Source organism: Priapulus caudatus, unplaced genomic scaffold (assembly GCF_000485595.1).
Source record: "Priapulus caudatus unplaced genomic scaffold, Priapulus_caudatus-5.0.1 Scaffold3392, whole genome shotgun sequence".
Taxonomy (NCBI): Eukaryota; Metazoa; Priapulida; class Priapulimorpha; order Priapulimorphida; family Priapulidae; genus Priapulus; species Priapulus caudatus.
This window is the reverse complement of record NW_014580453.1, coordinates 8,590-17,132: the sequence shown is the minus strand read 5'-3', so window position 1 is coordinate 17,132 and position 8,543 is coordinate 8,590. Positions and strand designations below refer to the sequence as shown.

The 8,543-nt window shown below is 49.3% G+C and overlaps 1 long non-coding RNA gene across 1 annotated transcript; it reads right to left on the bottom strand.

The window, feature by feature from the left end:
- Positions 1-8,171: 8,171 nt before the first annotated feature.
- Positions 8,172-8,537, bottom strand: LOC106819420. Its single transcript, XR_001395420.1, has 2 exons — positions 8,289-8,537; positions 8,172-8,249 (listed from the first exon to the last, which is right to left on the bottom strand). It is a non-coding gene; the product is annotated as an uncharacterized LOC106819420 (long non-coding RNA).
- Between the last annotated feature and the right edge of the window lie 6 nt (positions 8,538-8,543).

The following is an 8,543-nucleotide window of genomic DNA, read 5'->3' as shown; positions in this document are numbered from 1 at the left end:
CGTGAGGGAGAGAGAGAGAGGTGAGAGTGACGTGGCGAGTAAGTGGTGGAGAAGAAAGAGGCGCTGGAGTGATGGAGAAGAGAGAAGCGGTTCGAGAGTAGAGCTGGGAGTAAGTGGGGAGAAAGAGCGTTTGAGAGTGAGTGGGAGAAGAGAGAGGTGAGAGTGCAGTGGGAGTAAGTGGAGAAGAAAGAGGTTGCAGAGTGAGTGCGCGAGAAGAGAGCGGTTGAGACGTGAGCTGGGAGTAAGTGGGAGAAGCAAAGCAGGGTTTGAGAATGAGTGCCGGAGCAGAAAGAGGGTTGAGAGTGAGTGGCGGAGCCGAGAGAGAGCGGTGAGAGTGAGGGGCAGAAGGGACGAGGTTGAGAGTGCATGCGAGCTAAGTGAGAAGAAAAGGGTGAGAAGTGCAGTGGGAAAGAGAGGGGGTTGAGAGTGAGTGCGAGTAAGTGCGGAGAATGAGAGCAGGGTGAGCAGTGAGTGCGGAGAAAGCGGAGACGTGAGTGGGGAGTGATGCTGCAGCTAGCCGAGCGTTATTGGGAGCTGAGTGCGGCGAGTGAGTGGCGAGTAGCGAGCGTATTGGCAGCTGAGGGGAGCAAGGCGAGCGCGGTGAGAAGTCAGTGCGAGTGAGTGGGACAAGAGAGAAGTGTTGAGAGTGCAGTTGTCGAGTGAATGGTGGTGTCACTATTGTGGCAACTCTCATCGATCGTTATCTCCTTGTTTTGTCATCGTCGTGTCGTTCCGGAATCTTGTTAACGACGCATTTTTGTTATATATATTTTGTACGTTTGGATGGTCACAATTTTTCGTGGATAATTTACACATGCCGCCTAAATAAGATTAAGAGTAATATTGGTAAATTAATGTTAGACTAGCAAATACGCCGTGCTCCGCAGCGGAGTTGAATGTTTTGGCCAGCTTGACTATGCCACATAATTGTAAACCGGTAAATATTTGCGGCGCTGTTCTTTTGCCGCTTGCTGAAAGATCTAAATTTTTACCCTTTTTAAATGAAACATCCTTCAAGTTTTACTCCATAAAAACATCAACATTAAACAGCCAGCATAAATGAAGACATTTTTCAGTTTACTCCATAAAAACAAGGCAAAATTTTAAAAACAGCGTCTACAGTAGTAATAGATTGCATAATTAGAAAGTTGGTGCTCGTTATGGGGGGGCGGGCGAAGGACGCGCTTCTACAGGTAAACAGTGATGCATTGTTTCGCGTTTTTTAGAGGGTGGTGTGTAGCTTATTTTTGGTGATGCATCAACTGGGCCGGCCTAAGCCTTCTGTGTTAGCATCTTCTTGTGTAGCCTGGGATCGCCTGTGCTAAGTCAGCCATTCCGGTAACAGGCGGAATGCTGTTCCTTTTTAAGGCCCGTACATCTCAAAATTTGTGAAGCTGCAAAAAAGGACAAATACATTCGTCCTAAGCGGGTAGGGCGAGCGGCCGGCTGACAGAACTTTCAGTACATCCAAATTTCACGTTACTAAACATTTTATTCTGAAGCTCAGAAGTCTAGCTTGTTTTATCTTTTACGGAGGGGGATGGGCGTCAAATGAGAGCACTAAACAATAGACGGAAAACCGTAGGCTCACACAGTTTTGGTGCGCGTGCAGACCTAATGTCGGCACACCATAGAAAGACAGTAGCCTAGCCGGCCTAGTGAGGACCCTAATTATAAAGAAGCCAATAAGTGCAGGAGCTAATTATAATTAACCAGATAAACGCTGCATTCCTTGTTTATCACTTCCACATACGTATATCAGTCTACAGTCACACGAGTACATGCTACATCTCAGTCTTAGTCACGTATGTACATCTCGGTCTACAGTCTGAGTCACATACGCACATCTCAAGTCTACAGCTCACATACACACATCTCAACCCTACAGCCTTACCATACGCACATCTCAATCTACAGTCACATACGCACATCTCAAATCTACAGCCTGACATACGCCCACATCTCAACCTACAGTCACATACGCACATCTCAACCTACAGCTCACATACGCACATCTCAATCTGCAGTCACATACGCACATCTCAATCTGCCCAGTCACATACGCCACATCTCAATCTACAGTCACATACCACATCTCAATCTACAGTCACATACGCACATCTCAATCTACAGTCACATACGCACATCCTCAATCTACAGCTTCACATACGCACATTTCTCAACGTACAATCACATACGCGCATCTCAATCTACAGTCAGCATCAGGCCTCGCAATTAAGAGACGAGAGCGGCCCCAAGGGCAATTTTTTTTGGGGCATGTGAGCAAATTGCCCTTGAATTTTCTCTAAAATGCCGATGGGCACCGCCAGGGCAATTTTAAAAGGCATCAAGGCCAACTCTCACAATTTGAGTCAGGGACAAGGCACTTTTGTAAAATAAAGGCAAAAAACTCATAACAAATTAATACCATCAACCTCTTGCCTAATGCCAAGGTACAGTAACAGCGTTCAACGTTAACTTTTTATTTCACTAGCACCATCGGGCTAGTAACTGAGAAAAACCACTAGCCCTGACCAACTTTCTAGCCCAGACCCAGCACCATTGTTTATGAAAAACTTTGTTTCATCGTATGAATTCTACTAAAATTCTCCAAATTTATCCCACTTAGCAAGCTAACACACCGTACAGATCACAGCCTGGACATTCTGCGCGGGAGCGTTGTTTCCATGCCGCTCTTAAATCGATCAGCCGGGGGTGCGGCCGAGTCAACGTGCAGCATTTAAATATTCGTGTTCTACCACGAGCATACATAGGCCGCATGTGATTTATCGATCGTCTACTGCCAGCGCGGTGTCAAAACATACGGCCCGCGGGCGCGATCCGCGCCCGCGAGATGGCATTGTGATCAGGCCCGCGCACAGTACGAGCATAAACTCTGCAGTATGTAAAAAAAAATAAATGTAAGTCTCTAGCCCGATTCTGTGCATGAGTTATGCATTTTTCATTCATGTTCGCTCAGCCGTGTTCAGATGTAAAAAGTGTATTCACTCAACTCTATTTGAGTCATTGTTAATGAATGCATCGAAATGCATTTTATTTCAATTCCATGGCTATACTGCTGAATAAATGTGTTGTGCCCCTAATATAGCATCTTTGTGTCCGTGATTATGTAGGCTGACACATGTAGGCTGAATGCATAAAGCATAGTACTGAAAAACAAAGCCTAAAGATTTGCGAGTGACGCTAGCGTATTATTTTTGCCCGATTATTTTACTCGTCCCGGCCCACTTGAGATTCAGATGCGGCCTGCGATGAGCCGCCATGCCAACCAAAAATGAGTTTACACCCCTGCGTCTACTGGCAGGGGCGCGCAGCAACCCACCGCTTTACGTTATGCTTTTTGCCCGAAGGGTAGACTGGCGTATCCGGCCTCACGCTCTGCTAGCAATGTACACGCTCTGCGACAAACAGTGCGACCGCGAACCAGTCTAGCCAGAGGGCACGACGGCAATTGCAGAAAAGGCAAAGCAGCGTTACTGCCGTCGGCTCGGGTATGCGATTTTCAGAGGCAGTACGCCCCGACGCATGATAGGCGGCACCGACGCAATTCCCCGTCGCCCGTATAATTCGAGCCTGAGCTCACATACACACATCTGCAACCTAAAGTACATACGCCACATCTCAATCTAACAGCGCACATACGCACATCTCAATCTACAGCTGACATACGCCCCCACAATCTCAACCTACAGCTCACCCATACGCCCACATCTCAACCTACAGTAAAGGTGGCGTTGTATCGATGTGCGCCTGTGTGCAGCCCCACCTGTTTACGTTCGCGTTTCTTTGCCTACTCCTCCTCTCCTCGCAGGTAAGATCGCGACTGCTCTGGAAGCCCAGGCAGGCATCCAACCATTGCTCAGCACCATGCCAGCCCTTGCCGGAGGATGCCCAACAGCCGAGGGCCCGCCTACTGGTGAGTGAGCGCGCCACTTGAGCTGCTTCCATCTCGCACACGAATCCTGTGCTTCAGCAGCAGCCAGAGCTCGTAACTCTCTTGCTAACAGCTAGTTGCACTGCAGCGATGGCTCAATGGTAGAGTGCTCGCCTCGCATGCGGAAGGTCGTGGGTTCAACTCCCGGTCGGGTCATACCAAAGAGATAGTGTGTACACATTTTCATTTCACAGTCCAACAGTACCTTCATTTAATAACATTGTAATATACAGCAGTAATTTTCAGCTGAAAACACAAATTGTCATTCCCATCCCTGAGAAGAGAGCCTTGTATGCGGCGGCACCCGCCAGTGAGAACTGAGAATCTCTTCACTAGCCCAGCAGCCCAGTAGGGCACCCAAAAATTGTATTATACTGCTGCTTCCATCTCACACGATTCCTCTGCTTCAGCAGCAGAAGAACTCTTAACTCACTTGCTAACAGCTAGTTTTGAGTCGGTGGGTCGGCACCTACGCTGGCAACAACCGATACTTTTGCTTCGTTATTCGTAGCTGGACCGTGTGGTGTCGCACAGGTTGAATTCTCATAAGATTTCACCTGAAATTGAAATCAGTCACCCTTCCCGGTGAAGTAGTAGAATGTGAATAGGATGGAAAATGGACTTTTTAGGCGACGAATTTCGCAATTTTAGCCACTTGCGAGTGGCTAAAAAACCTACGTTGCCTAACAGTAAAATTCTAATGTGCAATTTTTTGCAATTTTAAACGCTGCATTATGAAAGTGGTTTAAACAGCCGTACCGCCTAAAACAACGGCCGAATTGAACTGTGTTTAGCAATTGACCGCACCAGTTTGACCATTAATCATCGAGATATATCTCTTTCCGCTGCTCATCGACACGTGCATAATGTATGCGTGTAATGCTAATACATTTCTTACGTCGCAGAACGAATAGCAATGTGCTTAATATTTTCTGCTCACAATTTCTCAATATTGACAACAATTTATGGAGTTAGCAATAGGCGAAATTCGGCAGCCCTCTCTTTGTACCGCTGTTCTTCTGTTGTCGGTATGGGAGGCAGTAGCAGTCAGCAGATAATGGCGTTATTCCGTAGCCTTGTTCACTGCACTGCTGCAGTACCCCAACAACATTCCCTGTTAGCCAACACTGCAGTAGAAAACTAGCTAGCGCCGCGCTTGCATAGTAAACTAACTGTCGCAGTAGCAGTTGTAACCAGTCGACCACAAGATACAGGTGCCAATAGTAATCTACTGTACAGACCCAGTAACAGTTGTAACCAGACTTGCCATAGTAACATAACTGTAGCAGTAAGACATTGAACAGTATAGCCATAGTAACTACTGTAGTTAGAGGTGTAAGTCCACATAAACAGTTGCCATAGTAACTACTGCTCGTGAGTAACAGTCCGTAACCAGTCGCCACAGTAACGCGTTAGCCCCATTAGCTAACTACTGTCGCCAGCTAACAGTTGCTAACGCCGTTGCCATAGCTAACTACTGCTAGCCAGGTAGCAGTTGTAACAGCTTGCCCATAGTAACTACTTCACAGCTAGCAGTTGTAACAGTCCACCACAGTAACAGTTAGCCATAGCTAACCACTACTGTCGTAGTAACAGTCGTAACATGCTCGCCACAGTAACGCCTTCCATAGTAACTACTGTCGTCAGCTAACAGTCGTAAACAGCCTCGCCACAGTAACGCGTTCTGCCATAGTAACTACATGTACGCAGTAAGCCAGTTGTAACCAGTCACCACAGTAAACAGTTCGCCATAAGCTAACTACTGCTCGTAGGTAACAGTCGTAACAGTCGCCACAGTAACGCTATGCCATAGCTACACTACTTATCGCAGTAGCCAGTTAGCTAACATCACCCACAGTAACAGTTGCCATAGTACACTTACTGTCAGTTAGTAACAGTTGTTCAACGTCACCACAGTAAACAGTTGCCATAGGTAAACTACTGTCGTAGCTAACAGTTGTAACAGCGTCACCACAGTAACAGCTTGCCATAGTAAACTACATGTCGTAGCTAACAGTCACCACACTCACAGTTACGCATCAGCTAACCACTGCGCAGTTGTACTAATAGTCACTACTGGCGCTAGCAGGGTTGCTAACAGTTACCACAGCTTAATGCAGGCGTTATCTATAAATAAGCAGGCACCAGCTGGCGCACCGCCCTCTTGTCAAATTTACATCGCCCATTGCCTGAAAATGTCAAACTGCCAGTCTAAGACATTCAAATTTTTAACTTTTGTTCTGGGCGCGCAGACAGACCTCCCCCAGAAACTCCTCTCTCCCCCGCCACCGCCTGCCCAGCGTCCGCCCATGCGTGCCTACGCATGCTTTTAATCCATCATACAGAGTTTTTTCCCAACTGGAATTACCTCCTTTTGCTCAATTTCCCCTCAAGAAACCCTGTAACGGCTTGCATAGACGGTCGGCGTAGACATGCTTGTCATGTAACAGCGTCAGGCTGTTTGCCTGCAGTCCGCTTCGGCCTGCAGCAGCCAGCTGTAGTCGTGCCAGCGAGCCGAGGAGAAGGCGACGCGCCTCGCGTCCATCCAGCGTTCTCCGCCGGTGAAGACGAGCGAAAGCCAGCCGTCGCCTGCTTCTTCTGCAATCCGCAAAAGACCGCATCGCTCGAGCTACGTGTGCAGGTAAGCGGCGCCACCTACCACGGTAAAAAATACACGGGAGCGATGAGGATGAGGATTCAAACCTCGAAATCACTGCCGTGGGGCTCAAAATAGCTGGAAAATTTCCACACAAAAAAAAGCTATTTTTCCCACAGACTTTTTTAAGCTTTAATTGTTCCTGCCGGCTACGTGTAAGGAGAACTGTCCTAGCAGCGCCCCTACATGTAGAAGCAGAATCTACCTCAGCAGCCCGGCCTCCTACGTGTAGATAGAATGTCCCAGCAGCGCCCCCTATGTGTAGCCAGAAATGACCTAGCCAGCCGCCCCCTACGTGTAGAGAGAATGATCTAGCCAGCGCCCCCCTACCTGCTAGAGAGGAAATGTCTAGCAGCGCCCCCGACGTTGTAGAGAGAATGTCTAGCAGCCGCGCCCCTTACGTGTAGAGAGAACTGTCCTAGCAGCCCGCCCCCTTACGTGCTAGAGAAATGTCCCTAGCCAATGCCCCCCTACCGTGTAGAGATAATGTTCCCAGCAGCACCCGCCTACGCGTCTACGTGTAGAGAGAATGTCCTATCAGCGCCCCCTACGTGTAGAGAGAATGTCCTAGCAGCGCCCCCTACGTGTAGAGAGAATGTCCTAGCAGCGCCCCCTACGTGTAGAGAGAATGTCCTAGCAGCGCCCCCTACGTGTAGAGAGAATGTCCTAGCAGCGCCCCCTACGTGTAGAGAGAATGTCCTAGCAGTGCCCCTTGTGTGTGGAGAGAAAGTCGCAGCAGCGCTTCCTGTGTGTGGAAAGAAAGTTGCAGTAGCGCCCCCTGCAGGTGGAAATACTGCCACACTAGCGCCCCCTGCAGGTGGAAATACTGCCACACTAGCGCCCTGTTCTGGGAGCGAAGCACCTACAGTATACATGCTAATAAAGTTTGTCTCAGTTAGATCCAAATTAAGTTAAAAATATCTTCCACTGACGAAATTTTCGTCCATCTCTTCGATAGACTTCCTCAGGTCTGATGTTTCCAGGTAGATGGCAGCACTTTATTAGCATGTGAATTATAGAGATCCGATGAAATTATTCAAGCACCTACAGTATAGTCCTCTACAGGGAGTCGGATGGTTTCGGTAGTCCCGTCAACTCGTAAGATCTGGCGCCCTCTGCTGGGAGAGCTGTGTGCACGCGCGAGCCGAATGCTCGCGGGGGACAATCATCGGGAAAAGTAGCGGCCGCGTTGCCCCCTGGCGGCCGCGTTCCTAATCGCCGACGTCGGTCGTTGCAGGTGCGGCAACAACTTCTGTAGCAGCCACCGGTACGCGGAGACGCACGCGTGCACCCACGACTACAAGTCAGAGGGTCGTCGCCTGCTGCAGGAAGCCAACCCCATCGTCGTCGCGCCGAAGCTGCCGCGCATATGAGACGCGTCGCCGGAGGCAATGGCGGACGCGCGTTGTTACATTAACAACGTCGTTCGCGCCGATCATCTGCCCGCCTCCCTATTGCTGTCCCCACGCGCGGGGCCTCGAATCGTTGGCTCTGTGTGTGTGTGTGTCTGTGGAGAGGATGGGCTAAGCTCTTCCATTAAAGCCAACCTCTCTGTTTTTGGTTTGCCATGGCCCCAACCGCCGTTAGCTGAGAGGACGGCATTGCCGGTTTGAAGTCGCCTGTGTGTCATCCACTCGCCTATGTTTGTCACCTTCCCATGTTTGTCATCCTCATCACCCTCCCATCTTTGTCACCCTCGTCACACGCCTGCCCATCTTTGTCACCCTAGTCACCCGCCTGCCCATCTTTGTCACCCGCCTGCCTATCTTTGTCACCCTCGTCACACGACCCACCCGTCCTTCTAACCCTTGTCACCTTCCTGACAATCTTTATCACACTCGTCTCCCGCCCCCATCCATCTTTGTCACCCTCGTCACTTGCCCACCTATCTTTGTGTCACAGTCGTTACTCGGCCATCCATTGTTCTAGCCC